Below are 14885 nucleotides of genomic sequence, written 5' to 3'. Positions count from 1 at the left end.
CGAGTATTACGCTGGAATTGTGAGGAAAGGGGCGGGTGGCCGCTGTGGGGACTCGCACAAAGCGGGCTCTCAGGGAGTAGGTAGCCCCCGGACGGAGTCTGGGAAGGCGGCCGCCCAGGGCTCGGGACCGGGACCCGCAGCAGAGTCCTGCCGGTCCCACCCTCGATCCCAGTCGTGGCGCTACAGGGTTGGCGCCGCTCCTGGTCAGGTCACTTTCTGCGACGACCTTCAAATCGGACCCGCAGCCCACCTCCAGGGCACAACTTCCGGGCTCGTCCACCTGGGACCCAGGCGCCACTGTGGGTCAAAGTTCGCGCCATCGGGTAGGCCCCGCCCCCCACGCCTCCGCCGCCACGACTCGTCGCGCTTCCGCTTCCGCCTCTGCCTGCTGGGGGCGGTTCCCTGGGCTCGCCCCTCCAGCCGGGCTGTCAGCCCAGTGGGTGACCTCGAGTGGGACAGGTTCTGACTTCCTCACCTGGACACAGTCTCGGTAGGTGGGAGGCCTGCTGCTGCCACATCATGGCCATGGGACCTGTGGACGCCCCCCACCCCGCCATGCCCGGTTTCCCATATGAAGCAGCCCATCAGTCAGGGGGATGAGACTACTGTACAGGCGGACAGGGGCCCTGGGAAGGGCCTGCCAGGTCCCCTTGCTGTGAGGGGACCGCCTCCGAGGGCCTCCTGGACAGCCAGCTGCGGCAAGGGCTTTCTTGGCCTTACGTTGTGAGCTCACCCCCAGCCTCAGGTCGGGAAGTGGGACCTTCCTTCAAGCAGGCACGGCTCTCTGGGTAGCACTGCCCAGTGGTGGCCCCGTGCAGACAGGGATGTGGTAGAAAACAGACTCTCCCAGGGTGTTGGGACTAAGCACCTAAGAGAAACTACACCAAAAGAAAGCCTCGCTTCCCAGGCTCCCCATGAGGTTGGCCTTGGAGTCCCTGGAGCTGCTGCAGTGCCCTGATGGGCCCCCCAGTTCCCCAAGCAGCCTTCCTGCTGAAGTGCTGAAGAGTTTGCTGTCACCCTGACCTTCCATTAGTGTTCCCCATACAATCCCATAACTAAGGTAACCTGGAAAGATAACTGAGTTCCCTGTAGTTTGAAGTGGCCAAAGGATGCAAAGAGCAGCACACGGTATGGATCAAATAGATAGTAGCCGATTCTATTAGGTAAAGAAAATGTCAACTTAAAGAGAATGACTACTGGAGACATTAGGGTGCCCTCTCTCATCCACTCTTCCTCTTCTACAGTAGCACCCCTAGTGTTTGGCTGCAGTTGGTTCAAAGGTAACAGATGCCATAAGGTGTACAGTCAGTGAGGTTGGGGACTTCTGTTTAGTTAAAGATAACATTTCTTTCATTTGATGTGATTAAACAAACACAGAAGCTCGGATTGCTGCTGTCAGAATTTGCCACTACAGTAGAAGGCAGCCTGAGAACAAATTGCTAAGAGGAAAAAGGAAGGACCAAGACCACCACAGAGGAGTCCAGGTCCACTGATGATCAGTGAGTCAAATTCATTTTGGTAAGTGAGTCAGTTAGCATTGGGATTTGCTGTTTCATGTAATAGTGTAAATAACTGGGAAAGAACAGTTTTACACTTTGAAAAAAAATGATCTCTTAACAGTGAGACTAAGAAGATGCTTATAAAGCTGCACATTGTACACCTTCCCTATAGAACTAGGAAAAAAAAATCTCAATTATTTACAAAATTAACTCCTAAAAGCCACCAAAAATTTTTAATATTTTTATAACAGAAAGTACTATAAAAGAAGAGTGGATAAATGTTTTGGCAGACTGTATTCAAAGCCTAAGATGGAAAGTGAAATTTCTCCTATCTTATCTCTACCTGTAAGTTGCCCTTCATTTAGCAAGAAACCCGTGGACACTTAATTGAATCTATTAAGTAATTCATGTAGAAAAATATCAAAGGACCAGAACTGAAGGGCACTAGTGATTTCTTTCCAGGTTTTGAGAAATGTTAGAACTGAAACTTCAGAGATGTGTTTTTTCTATTAATAAAAAGGATGTTCTGTCATTTTTCTCTTCCAGTGTGGTATCTGGGTATTGTTTTTATGTCATGTCTCTTCAGGTTTCTTTATTTGGAACATTTCTTCAGTCTTTCTTGGTCTTTTATATAATTAATATCAAAAGTTTAGTCCTCCCTTTTTTTTTTCAATTGTCCTACAGTAAAATGGACATTCCTTTTGGCTTATAGTTCTTTGGGTTTCAATATACATTGAGACTCATGAAACCAGCACCACAATATGGTTACAGAAAAAGTTCTGTTAGCCCTCAAATTCCTCCATTACTACTCTGCTATAGCCACACACCTGTCCCATGCCTAATCTTAGCATGCATGATCTCTTCTTCATCACTATAGTTTGGAACTCTTGGGAACCTCATATAAATGGACACAGACTTCTTCTCTTACACCTCCCTCACCCTGCCTTATTGTGTATTAGTATCCAAATATCAATTTGAGACTGGATTTTTTTCCTTGACATAATGCCTTTAAGATCCATCCAAACTGTTGCCTTTATCAATAATTTTTTTTTCTTATTGCTGAGTAGTTAGTATTTATTGTATGGATTATCACAATTGGTTCATTCAACAATAGTAAGACTTTTGGGTTTGTTTCTAGTTTGGGGTGATTATGAAGAGATCCGGCTAAGCATTCATGTACAAGTTTTTGTGTGAAGATAAGTTCTGAATTCTGTAGGATAAATAGCTAAGGGTAAGATTTGCTGGATTCTACGGTGGGTATATGTTTGACTGTTGAAGAAACTGCCAAACTGTTCATCCTTGTCATTACCCATGATGCAACTGGGAGGAGATGATCTCTTCCTGGGGAGAGTTGCATTTAATTAACCACTGCCTGAGTAGGATGTACAGACTAGGAGATGAAGGAGGCAATCAACAGCCTATTTGAGTTTATTTTTAAAAAAATATTTGTTCTTTTTAGATATACATGATAGTAGAATGTATTTTGACATGTTACACGTACATGGAATATAACTTATAAGTTGGATCCAATTCTTATGGTTGAACATGATGTGGAGGTACACTGGTCATGTATTCACATTTGAACATAGGAAAATTATGTCTAATTCCTTCTACTATCTTTCGTATACCCATTCACCCTTCCTTCTCTTCATTCCCCTCTGTTTAATCCAATGAACTTCTTTTCTTACATCTCCCCCACCCCACCTTATTGTGTGTTAGCATCCAAATATCACAAAGAGCATTCTGTCTTTGGTTTTTGGGATTGGCTTATTTTGCTCAGCATGATAGTCTCCAGTTTCATCCATTTTTGGGCAAAGGCCATAATTTTATTCTTCTGTATGGCTGATTAGTATTCCATTGTTTATATATACCACACTTTCTTTATCCATTCATCTGTTGAAGGGTACCTAGGTTGGTTCCATAACTTAGCTACTGTGAATTGAGCTGTTATAAACACTGATGTGGCTGTAATATGTTTAAGTCCTTTGGATATACACTAAGGAGTGAGATAATTGGGTCAAATGGTGATTCAATTCCAAGTTTTCTGGAGAATCTCCATACTACTTTCCATAGTGATTGCACCAATTTGTGGTCCACCAGCAATGGATCAGTAAACCTTTTTCCCCATATCCTTTCCAATATTTATTGTTACTTGTATTCTTGATAGTGGATATTCTGACTGGAGTGAGATGGAATCTCAGTATCATTTTCATTGTTATTTCTCTAATTGCTAGAGTGTTGAATATTTATTTCTTCTTCTGCAGAGTGTCTGCTCAGTTCCTTTGCCCATTTATTTTTATTTTTTTGTGTGTGTTAAGATTTTTGAGTTCTTTGTATATCCTGGAGATTAGTGCTCTGTCTGAGGTGCAGGTGGCTCCATGTTCTTGATTGTTTCCTTTGGTGTGCAGAAGCTTTTTAGTTTGATACCATCCAACTTATTGATTCTTGATTTTACTTCTTGTGCTTTAGGAGTCCTGCTGAGGAAGTTGGTTCCTAGGCTCCTAGGAGCATTGGGTCTATGTTTTCTTCTAGTAGGCACAGTGTCTGGTCTAATACCTAAGTCCTTGATCCACTTTAAGTTGAGTTTTGTTCAGGGGTCTCACCTTCATTCTGCTGCATATTGATTTCCAGTTTTCCCAGCATCACTTGTTGAAGAGGCTATCTTTTCTCCAATGTTTGCTTATGGTGCCTTTGTCTAGTATGAGATAACTGTATTTATGTGTGTTTGTCTGTGTTTAATTTTGTTCCATTGGTCTTAATGTGTGTTTTTTTGTGCCAATACCATGTCATTTTTATTATGATAGCTCTGTGGTATAATTTAAGATCTGGTATTGTGATGCCTCCTGCTTCACTTTTCTCACAAAGTATTGCTTTAGCTATTCTGGGACTCCTTTTTTCCAAAATGAAAGTAATGGCTACCTTTTCTATTTCTATGAAGAACATAATTGGAATCTTTGTAGGAATTGCATTAAATCTGTATAACACTTTTGGTAGTTTGGCCATTTTGACAATATTGATTATGCCTATCCAAGAACATGGGAGATCTTTTCATCTTCTAAGGTCCTCTTTAATTTCTTTCTTTAGTTTTCTGTAGTTTTAATTATAGAGGTCTTTCACCTTATTTGTTAGACTCCCAAGTATTTCATTTTTTTGAGGCTGTTGTGAATGGCATAGATTTCCTACTTTTTCTGTCAGCCAATTAATCATTGGTGTGTAAGAATTCAATTGGTTTATGGGTGTTAAATTTATATCCTGCTTCTTGGACCTCCTGGATGGACAGGAGGACTATTCTCCCATAGGTTGCATTCCAGATTGGAGAACATGTATCAAACAGAAAGAAGAGTGTAAGGCTTCCCTGCAGGAAGGGAGAGCTGGACACACCATGGATCTGGGACTGATGCTGGTTCTTTGTCTAGAGACCTGCCCTGTCACAGCCTGTACAGCCAGTGAGACTTGGCTGGGGTGGACTGTATTGTGGAGACAGGAAATTAAACAGGAGCTATGGGAAACAGAGTCCAGGCTTCTGCCTGCCCACAGTGCCATGCCTTTCAGCCTGGGCACCCAGATTGACCTAGAGGATTTTCATAAGTCTCCAGCTGCTGTTGCCTTTTGTGCAGCTACACATGAGTGGCTTGAACCTGGAGCACTGTGCTCACTACCTGCAGGCCCAGCTTGAGGATGTGAAGTGCAGCAGGAAGAGGAGGACTGGGGTGGGTATACAAGGGTAAGGAGGGTACACAAGTGTAAATGAAAAAGGTCATGTTTTGGTCCCACTGGATGGAGTCTATAAGTCTAATGTTGCACTGGGAATAATGATAAGCCTTTTACCACTCAGGCAATGTTGTTGGTCTGAGAAGAGATCCTGTGTGGGCTTTGGGGCTAAAAACTTCTGGGCAGATAGAGTATTGACTGTTTTAGCAAAGCTCAGGGCAAGGCAGTCATGTTGGAATCATTTCTCCTCTAGCTGCAGCCTCAGTTCCAGAACAAGCTCTTAAAGCACCTGCAGAGCTACAGCCTTCTCCAGGAGGTGCTCTGGTGCCCAGTCAAGTGGCAGCACCAGCATCAGATCCAGAGCTTGTGTTCAACCCAGTATGTGTTTGGAAGCAAGAGGCAGTTCTAGAGCTGGCTTTAGTGTCAGCTTTGGAGTTCCAGGCAGCTCTTGCTCCGCTGCTGAATTTAGCTCTGTCCCCAACTCTAGAGCTGAAGTCCATCCCATTACCAGTTCTGTCAGTAGAGCCTTGCCAGCCTTGACTTGTGCCACAGAGAAAGGGCTGAGAAAGGGAATGTGTTAACATTCCCTCCAGATCTGAGGGCAGAGAGCTTCCTGCTAATGGATGAAATGTCTTTGCATGCCTGGGCTTGGTGGTTGAACTTCCTTCTGGTGTCTGCTGCCTAGATCTGCTGTTTCCTGCTGTAGAGCCCATGTTCCTGTCTCAACTCCATTTCACCACTGCAGTGAGTGATGCTGACTTCTGGGTGGTGATGAGTTCCAAAAGGAAAAGATATGTCTATGAGCTCTGAACAGGGCAGAGTGGGAAGTTAGAACAGCATCATGGGCAGTAAAATGATCGTGCTCTGTATGTCAGTGAGGCAGGTGTGCATTTGTACAACATAGAGGAAGAAGCAGGCAGAGGCAGGCAAGGCAACCAGAGTAGAGGCAGTATTTTGAGGGATAAAGGAGCTTAGAAGCAGGCCCTGTGCAAAAGTAAGGTTTCCTACTTGGTGGTAGACTGAGGGGACAATGTTGTCTCTGATTGCATCCTTGGCTAATCTAAAGAGCCAAGATAACTCAAAGTCTGGGTATAGTTTCCAGAAGCCCCATAGAGAGTGCTGTGAACCTGAAGTTTTGGGGATTCTGCTGATGTTGCCATCTCCACAGTTCTTGAAGTCGAATTCAGAGTCCTCGGCAATGACGTCCAGCTCCACTGCATCTTTGAGCAACACCTCTTCAGAATTGTCCAGGCCTTTTCCCATGGCCACCAAAAGCAACAGTGTCCAGTATTGCAGGTATCTCCACTAGCAGTACCTCACTGCCCATCTACAACAAGCAGCTGGGAGACAGCTGCATGGTTTACATCAACCTAGAAGAGCAGATTATGATGGAATACGAGATAATCCTGGTGAGCCTGACAGCAGGGGTTTCTCACAGGTGACCACACTGGAAAAGGCAGAAAACATATCCAACACCATGGACTAGTCCTGCCATCTTGAATTGGAGCTTCTGGAAGGTTAGGAGGGAATAAAGAAGGGAGAGGTCTGTGTTTAGGACTTGACCTGAGAGGAGGGAGAGCACCCGTATGCCCAGCTCCAGCTGTGAGTGGGCCTGCATGCTGTGGGGTTTGCCAGCCACAAGTGTAAGAGCACATGCTGGAGACAGATGAGGTCAGAGAAATATCTAGGGTGCAGGCTGCACTGTATGGGCCACAGACACCTACGAGCCATTCAGGAAGCCAGGAGTGTGAGTCTGCATATCCCTTGAATGGGTAGCTGAGAAAGTCTCTTTGTAGAATTTATATGGATGTGGAGTATACACCCTAATATTTCAGGTGTCCAGATGCAGAGGAGACATGTTCAGTTCTCCCCCTGCTGGTTCAGGTATCCCATTACACCCCAGCCACCACTGAGCCTCTAGTCTCTCATCTGCATGGTCTTGTTCCTCAGTTTGTTTTTTGCCCTGGCTGTAAGGACCAAAGCCTGCAACATTTCTGCCTGTGCCAAGTAAAGAATCAGCCTGCATCCTAGAGTAGAACTGGCATATAGTGGGTCACTGGTCTATTACTCTGATCTCAGTGGGAGTAGGAGGTATCTGTGCACAGACTCTTGAGTCCTTTTACCTTGAGTGAAAAGTGCCTCCAGACAGGTCAATGGCAATTACAGGCAGACTATTGTATGAGGATTGGGGTAGTAGCCCATGGGAAGAACCAATATGATTACAGGGAGCCCAGCCTTAGGTGGCAGGATAACAAGAGGTGCCTTTGTGTTCACAGCTGAGGTGTTTCCTGAATGTCCCTGACCACTGTTGTCTGGGCATAACCTCCAGGCCACATACCCTGATGACCTGTTTTTCATGCTGATCCAGGTGACCTTCCAGGATAGGGTTCCTGCTGATATGCAGGATTTGGACCAACACTGCTTAAAAAGGAATATTTGGAAAATTTGAGCTCCCATAAATCATCTCAGAGCATCAGAATAAGTGGGACAACGAGATGGTGGGGAGAAATGATCAACCAGCAGGCTCCAGACAATTTGCATCCCAAAAAAAGAAAGAAAGAGTGCCTTGGCCTAGAAAAAACAGCCAGAGTGTGTGGTGGGTCTTGTGCACAAAGGAAACTGCACTGAAGTGGGCCTAAAATATGCAGGTGCTCTGTGCTGTCCCAGGGGCTGCTGGACCTCCCTAACATGTGTCCTCCCCTGCATCAGTCACTCATTGCAAAGCTGACATCTATAATGGTCAAAGAAGAAAGCCTCCTTCAAGCAGCAGCATGCACCATGGTCACTGATAAAGATGATCTCTGACTAAGAAGGGAAAAAATGGGCTACAAATGGAATCACACTGATGTGAAAAAAGAGGGGGATGAGGAGGGGAAGGAGGCAAACAAGAGAAAGGAATACAAAAAGCACAAGAGTAGGTTTAATTATAACTGGAATAAGAATACAAATCAGAGGGATAATGATGAGGAGGAAGAGGAAGACATGAAAACATTTCTGTTCCTGAGGGCATACCCCTGCTCAGGTCATCCTCCATCCATGCCCAACATACTTCCAATTTTTATCACCTTCTAGGAGTGTATTCATCTATAAATGGATTAATCCACTGATTAGGTCAAGGTACTCACCATCAAACAATTTCCTGAAAGCACTTGTTTCAATATTCCTGCATGGTGAAGAAAGGTTCAGCACATGGGCCACTGGGGGCAAATTCTGACACAAACACTAGCAGTAGTTCTTTGGCAGGTCCAACCTGAACTGAGTCATTCTGGTGTTCAAGGGGCGTTTTCTTTGAAAGGTGTTAGTTCTTGTGCGCAGTCTTTCCTCAAGGAAGACCCATGGAGGAAGTCTTTGATAGTACTATCGCTGGATTGGAGGGCTCTACGGGCTGTGGATGGCCTGACATGGCAGAGGCTCTCAGATGTTGAGTGTGTCCTGTGGTGTACTACTTGAATGTCAACTACCACCTTTCTGCCACTCCCTCCCCACAATGGGATCCCTGACAATGGAAACATCGTATGTGCCATAAACTCTCCAGTCAACCATTACTTCATCCTGGGAAAATGATCCACCAGCAAGTGGCCAAGATCAAGGAAGGAGGGTAAACACTGATCTTATTGGCTCTTTTTTTCTGGTACTACTGTACATCCACAAAAGGAGGGAAGAAACCTCAGATTCCTATATGTTCTAGAAGCCCTAAAGAGCAAACTGACAGGCTGGGGTGGCTTACAGTTTCTGGGTGTGCTGATGTTGCCATCCCCCACAGTTCTTGAAGTATCCTCTGCAATTACAGACAGCATCACCACAGCCTGGAGGAGAACCTTTTCTCCAAAAGGAGGACACAGGTTTATGGACAATAAATGCTTCATGAAGCCTAGTGTCCTAGGAGTCACTACTAGCAGATCCTCAAGGCCCTCTAAAACAAGCATTTGGGAGACAGATTCTTGGTTCATATTAGCTTAGAAGAGCAAAGCAGAAAAAACTGTAAGAGTGTCCTGATAAGACCAGTAGAAGGGATGTCTCCTTATGCTTAACCCAGGGCAGGGAGCAAACACATATCAAATGCCATGGACTATCCATGCCCTTTAGAATTGGAGCTCCTGAATGGTCAGGAAGCATAGATGGAAACAAGGAAGAAAGAGGTCAGTGTTAAGGGATAGACCTGAGAGGAGGGAGAGCACCAGTATGTCTACCCCCATATCTGGGGGAGTCTGTGTTTGGTGGTAGCAGGCAGGCCAGAAGTCCAGGGGCAGGTATTGGTGGGAGATGAGAATAGGAAAGGACCTAGGCCCATCTACTGTATTGGATGGAGAATGCAGGTGCACATGGAGGACATTGGTATGAGGTTCTTTGTGTCCCTTGAATAAGGAACTGGGAGGGTCTCTGCAGAATTTATATGGATATGGTGTAAACTAAACCTCTAGGATCCCATTTTTAATGATCACCCTTGCTGAATGAGGTGCTCCAATACACCCCAGTCAGCACTGAGCCTCAGGAGGCCAGGTGCTCTCATGGCTATCATTGAGCACTCACACACACGATCTTGTCCTTGAGTCTGTTTTTGTCCTGGGAATCAGGATCAAAGCCTCTAGGGCTTCTGCCTGGGCTACACACAAATGCAGCTTGCATCTCAGAGTAGACTAGGGATATATAGGAGGACACGGTCTATTCCTCCCATCTTGGTGGGAGAAGAGTGTGTCTGTACATAGGCTGTGTGGTCCTTTTATTCTGAGTGGAATGTGACTCTACACAAACAAGGCAATGGAAGCTACAAGCACAGTGTTGTATGAGAATCAGAAGACCCCACGAGATTACCAGGAGACCACCCTCAGGCACTAGAGTGATGACATGGTATCCTTTTATTTAGAGCTGAGGTGACTCAAATGACCTGACCACTGTCCTCCAGGTAGCCACTGTCCTTCGGGTAGGCCCATTTCCTGAAGGCCTGTATCCTATGTTGATCCAGGACCTGCCATGATAGGGCTTCTGTAATCATATGCAGGACTCTGGACCAACACTTGCTAAAGGAGGAGAATTCAGAAGACCATGAGTAAGTGGGACAATAGGATGGCAGGGAGCACTGGTCTGGAAGTGGACTCAGGACAAATTGTAGTTCAAAATAGTAGTATCTGACCTAGAAGAACACTCAAACAGGGTGTGGTGGGCGTTGTGCACAGGAAAACCTGCACTGAGGCTGGAAAAACGGTTTACAGGTTCTATTATCTTCCCCAGTGGCTAATGCAACCCCCACCATGTGTTTTTCCCTGGACCTGAACAGGCATTCCATGCTGGTATCAGTGAGGAGTAAGGAGGAAAGCTTCCTCTCAGGGTCAGGATGGCTCCATAGCTCACTGATAGGAATGGTTTTAGAGGAAGATGGGAACACAGGGACTAAGGATGAAATTGATACTTTTCTGGCCTGAAGCACAATATTTAAAGCATTGTGTATGACATTAAAACCACAGCCTGTGTGGAGTATTGTCAGTGTTCCAGCAAGCAAAACCAGGAATAAATTTTTAAAAAGTACAGGCTGGGCAACAGCCTGAATAGTCTATCTTTGGACAAATTCCCAAGTCCTCTGTGCCAGAGTCTGCTTCCCAATAAGTGATCAGAATAGTGAGATCATTATCCCTAACTAAAGTAATCTGAGGGATTTCTAAGCATGTATACCACAGAGCTGATCTATAAATAATACCATTGCTGTTTTCTTTTTTGAGAGTAAAACATCCATAGCAGCCATGATCCCAACCTGTCTGCACTGAAACACTCCACCCCTAGGAATTCTAGGGTAACTTATCTCATATATTAATCTACTAAGTTTGTTAGGTTAGTAGAGTCTTACAGAAGAGGAAGGCTGAAACCTTGGTAGGCTAAGGAAATCATAGCAGAGATACACACATCCAGCCCAGCACTGACTGACTGAGAACAGGCTGTAGGCCAGAGGAAGGCTGCAGGAAACAGGTGTTCAGAGGAAGGACTAGCTGAGTGTCTGAAACCCACTGGGGGTTGTGGCATCCCTGGGCCATAGCAAAATGCTGAAGTAAAGCAGTTACTCCCCTGGTCTTTGGAACCATTGTTCTCAGTAGGGTAGCATTTGTGATATGGCATCCATTCTAGGAAGCCTGGACCACATGGAGGCAGGCACCACCAATGGCAGGAGCATGGCTAAAATGTGGTATGTGTATTGGTTAGCCTTTTCTCACTGTGACAATACTTGAGGAAAATAACTTAGAAAAGAAATCATGTATTTTGGCTCTGGGTCTCATTGCTCTCCATTTGATTATGCACTGAGTCTGTCTATAATGACATAAGTGTATGGCAGTGGAAAGTTACTCAGCCTCTTGCCAATCAGGGCATAGATTAGGAGAGAGAGAATGAGGGTGATAGAGGGAGGGAAAGAAAGATAGGAGGATGAGGAATACTACTAGGAGAATGAAGATTAAGGGGAGCCAACTGGGAAAATATACACCTACCAAAGGCCCTCTTCTGTGCAGGTCTTTCTTCAACCATGCCCAAACTAGCTGCAGTTCATACCACCTCCCAGTATTGTATTCATCTTGAATGAGTATTTCATGATAACATCAGAGCACTCACCATCGAATGCTTCCCCCAAAACTGACCTATGATCATTGCTGAATTGGGGACCAGTCACTCAACATTTGAGCCTTTTGCAGGAGATTCTGGATGCAAACCCTTGCAGTGTCCTATGGCAGATACAAGAGGAACTGAAATGTTCTGCCAAAGCAACATATATTATGTCTGTTGAAGTCATTTTTTCCTCAGGAAGAACTATTGAGGACATCTTTGTAGGTATTGGAGCTGAATTGGTGAACTCGCAGGTCTGTGGATCATGCCTTTCCTGACGGAGGCTCTCAGATGTTGGGAGTGTCCTGTGGTGCATCTGTTGAAAGCCACCTAATACCTGTATTCTCCTCTCTCCCCAGAGCTGAAGATTCCCCATGACGCAAATATCTTTTATTCCCTGAATCCTTGAGTCAAGTATGACTTTGTACTGAGGAAGAAGATCTTCCCAAGTAAGAAGAACAATGAGTGGATCCAGCCCAAACCTCCCCCTCATGATGCAACAGAGGCTCAAAATCACCACAGGAACCTTAAAAGAACATTTTGCAGCTCTCCGACTGGGTAGTACTGAAGCATCACATGATCGTTGGCATTTATTTCTTTAAATATGTGCTCCAAAATTTTGCAGTTACCCATCTATAATTTGCCAGTAGATCCTTGTTATTTATACCACTTAGTAAGACATTTATTATTATAGCAAAACTTTATTGTTTAGTTTTAGCATTTAAAATATAAATGTTTTCCTTTGTAATCTGTAATAATTTTAGCAGCAATTTCTAGAGGAAACAAAAAGGAAGAAATGTTTCATTTGATCAACTAGAAATTTTATTAGGGTTATGGCAGATTATATATCTGAGTAAATTTTCCAGTGGGAGTAATTAAATACTGGATTTCATGGAACACATACACAAACCCATCCACCTACACCCCATGCACTTAGATTGAATGATTGAATAGATTCAATGTCTATGCTGAAATGTTTGGGAGAAGGGTTTCAAATTCTCAGATTTTGAAATGTTTTCAATTACATAAGTTACCTTGGGAATGAAACTCAATTCTAAACAAGAAATGCATGAGTACTTTACACACACCTTTACACATATCCTGAAGTTAGTATTATATGCAATATATTTAGTGCACCTGTATTCTGACTGTGACCATACTTGGAGGTCAGATGTGTAATTTTCTACTTGTAGCATCACAATGCGTCTCCAATGTTTTGATTTTGGAATATTGCAGATTTTTATTTTTTTAGATAAGGAATGATATATACCATACATATGTCTTTTTATTTATACATGTAATGATAATGAATGTCATGCATTTAGGAATCTGTAGACTGTAGAAAATGAATAAATGCCTACTGTTGCCTGGACTTGTCTGCAGAATCCTATAGAGTCTGAGCATCTAAAAACCTAGTCATTGAAGGATTTTTATGGCATGGAACAAATTTAAAGGGGTATTAAAGAATAGAACTATTTTTTTTTTCTGACTCATGGAGCAGGACTCACAGTTGTTCAAGATTTTATGGGTTACTAATCTTTGATAATTCTGTTATTTGTTAATATATTTAATGCAGTTAATTGTAGTTGAAAACTACCCATTTGAAATATATTAATTAGCATTGTTTCTGTAAATATAAACTGACTGTAAATATAAACCATTTTTGATAACTACAAGGAAGACAAGATTTTCAAATTTTCAAACTTGAAATTGGGCATTGTCCTTGAAACTGTTAGTCCCTGAGTTTGAATGAAGGAGTTAGAAAATTTTCAATTTTCCACAGTATATAAAAAATTACACACTTAAAATAATGTATATTTGCTTAAACTATCTACAAATTGGAATTTTGTAAGCAGTCATTCAATTTTTTTAATTGATAGACTACATGTTTATGAAAACTAGAAAGTGTTTTCATGGGATAAAATAGTATCAGTTAATTTATAATGTCTATATTCTTGTTTGATATCTTGCTCCATTTCAGTGTTACCAAGCTTAAATTCAAAATATCAATGAAACAAACACACTGTCTATAGAACAAACCCTGTTAAAGATTTCTTTAATATTTCTTATTTGTGATATGTTCTCTTATTTTAATCACCATTAAAGAATAATTAGTTATGCATTTTTACCATTATGTAATAAAAATTAAATGCACAATACCAGGAAAATGTGTTTACAAATTAAGCATTTGCATATATCAGTATAGTTAGCATAATGAAAAGACAGGTCTTTTCTAAATGGCTTCATTTTCATTAGCAGGCATTATTAGTGTGTATAGAAGTATTATATGCATATTTGTCCATCTTCATCTTTATGCTTTAAAAGTTCATGATATTAAGACATTTGTAGCATAATAAATAATGTACAACTTAGTCTTGTATTTACTCCTTTTCAATTCTTAGTCTTCCAATGAATGTATCATAATAATTTTTAGGTTTCTAATAACAAAATATCATAGTCATTAATTGGTTGGACATTATTTCTCAATAGAGCAAATCTTGTTTCTATAATAAGAATTTGGCCAAAAAAAATGAATTCAAAATTTATTTCAATATATTATTCTTCTGACACATAGCAAAAAATTTCTTAAGAAATGAAAATGGTTATTAACTACAAGTTATAATAATTTTGTATTTTCAGAATATTACTCTCTGAAAAAAGCATATACAAGAAGTATAAAGTGAGATGGAAGGCACGGCGATCGGCACAGGTGGAAGGTGGAGCCGCGTGGTGCTTGGTGCAGAACACAGAGGCTTTGCTTGCGGGTCACCAGACCTAGCTCTGGACAAAGCACAAGGTCACCCCAGTATCCCCCACCTCACCAAATACCTTATGCGGGAAACAGACGGAATCCATCTTGGAAAACCTTACTCCCCATCTATCGGTGAGCGTGGCTACCAGCCTGGTTCTGTGGCTGATCAGGTACCTGGTTTCCAACTCCCCAACCCCAGCTGTGATAACTCAAAATTTTTCCCACAAGCTTTTTTTTTTGGTGGGGGGGGGCGGTGCGTAACTATCAATATGTAACAGCAACTGTACAGGCACTTGGTTTCCAACTCAGAGACTAAGAGTAAGGAGGCTCCAGGTAGAAGC

General features: G+C 42.9%; 1 long non-coding RNA gene across 2 annotated transcripts; it reads left to right on the top strand.

The window, feature by feature from the left end:
* The first annotated feature begins 402 nt into the window (after positions 1-402).
* LOC139701758 (uncharacterized) lies at positions 403-14730 on the top strand. Of its 2 annotated transcripts, XR_011704272.1 has the most exons (4): positions 403-490; positions 1378-1518; positions 12152-12350; positions 14433-14730. It is a non-coding gene; the product is annotated as an uncharacterized lncRNA (long non-coding RNA). The 2 variants fall into 2 exon arrangements; XR_011704271.1 differs by lacking the exon at positions 14433-14730 and having other exon boundaries at positions 12152-14088.
* Positions 14731-14885: the final 155 nt, after the last annotated feature.

The sequence above is a fragment of the Marmota flaviventris genome, chromosome 14, assembly GCF_047511675.1.
Source record: "Marmota flaviventris isolate mMarFla1 chromosome 14, mMarFla1.hap1, whole genome shotgun sequence".
NCBI classification, from domain to species: Eukaryota; Metazoa; Chordata; class Mammalia; order Rodentia; family Sciuridae; genus Marmota; species Marmota flaviventris.
Note: the sequence above shows the minus strand (reverse complement) of the source record. Positions and strands in the feature narration are given on the sequence as shown.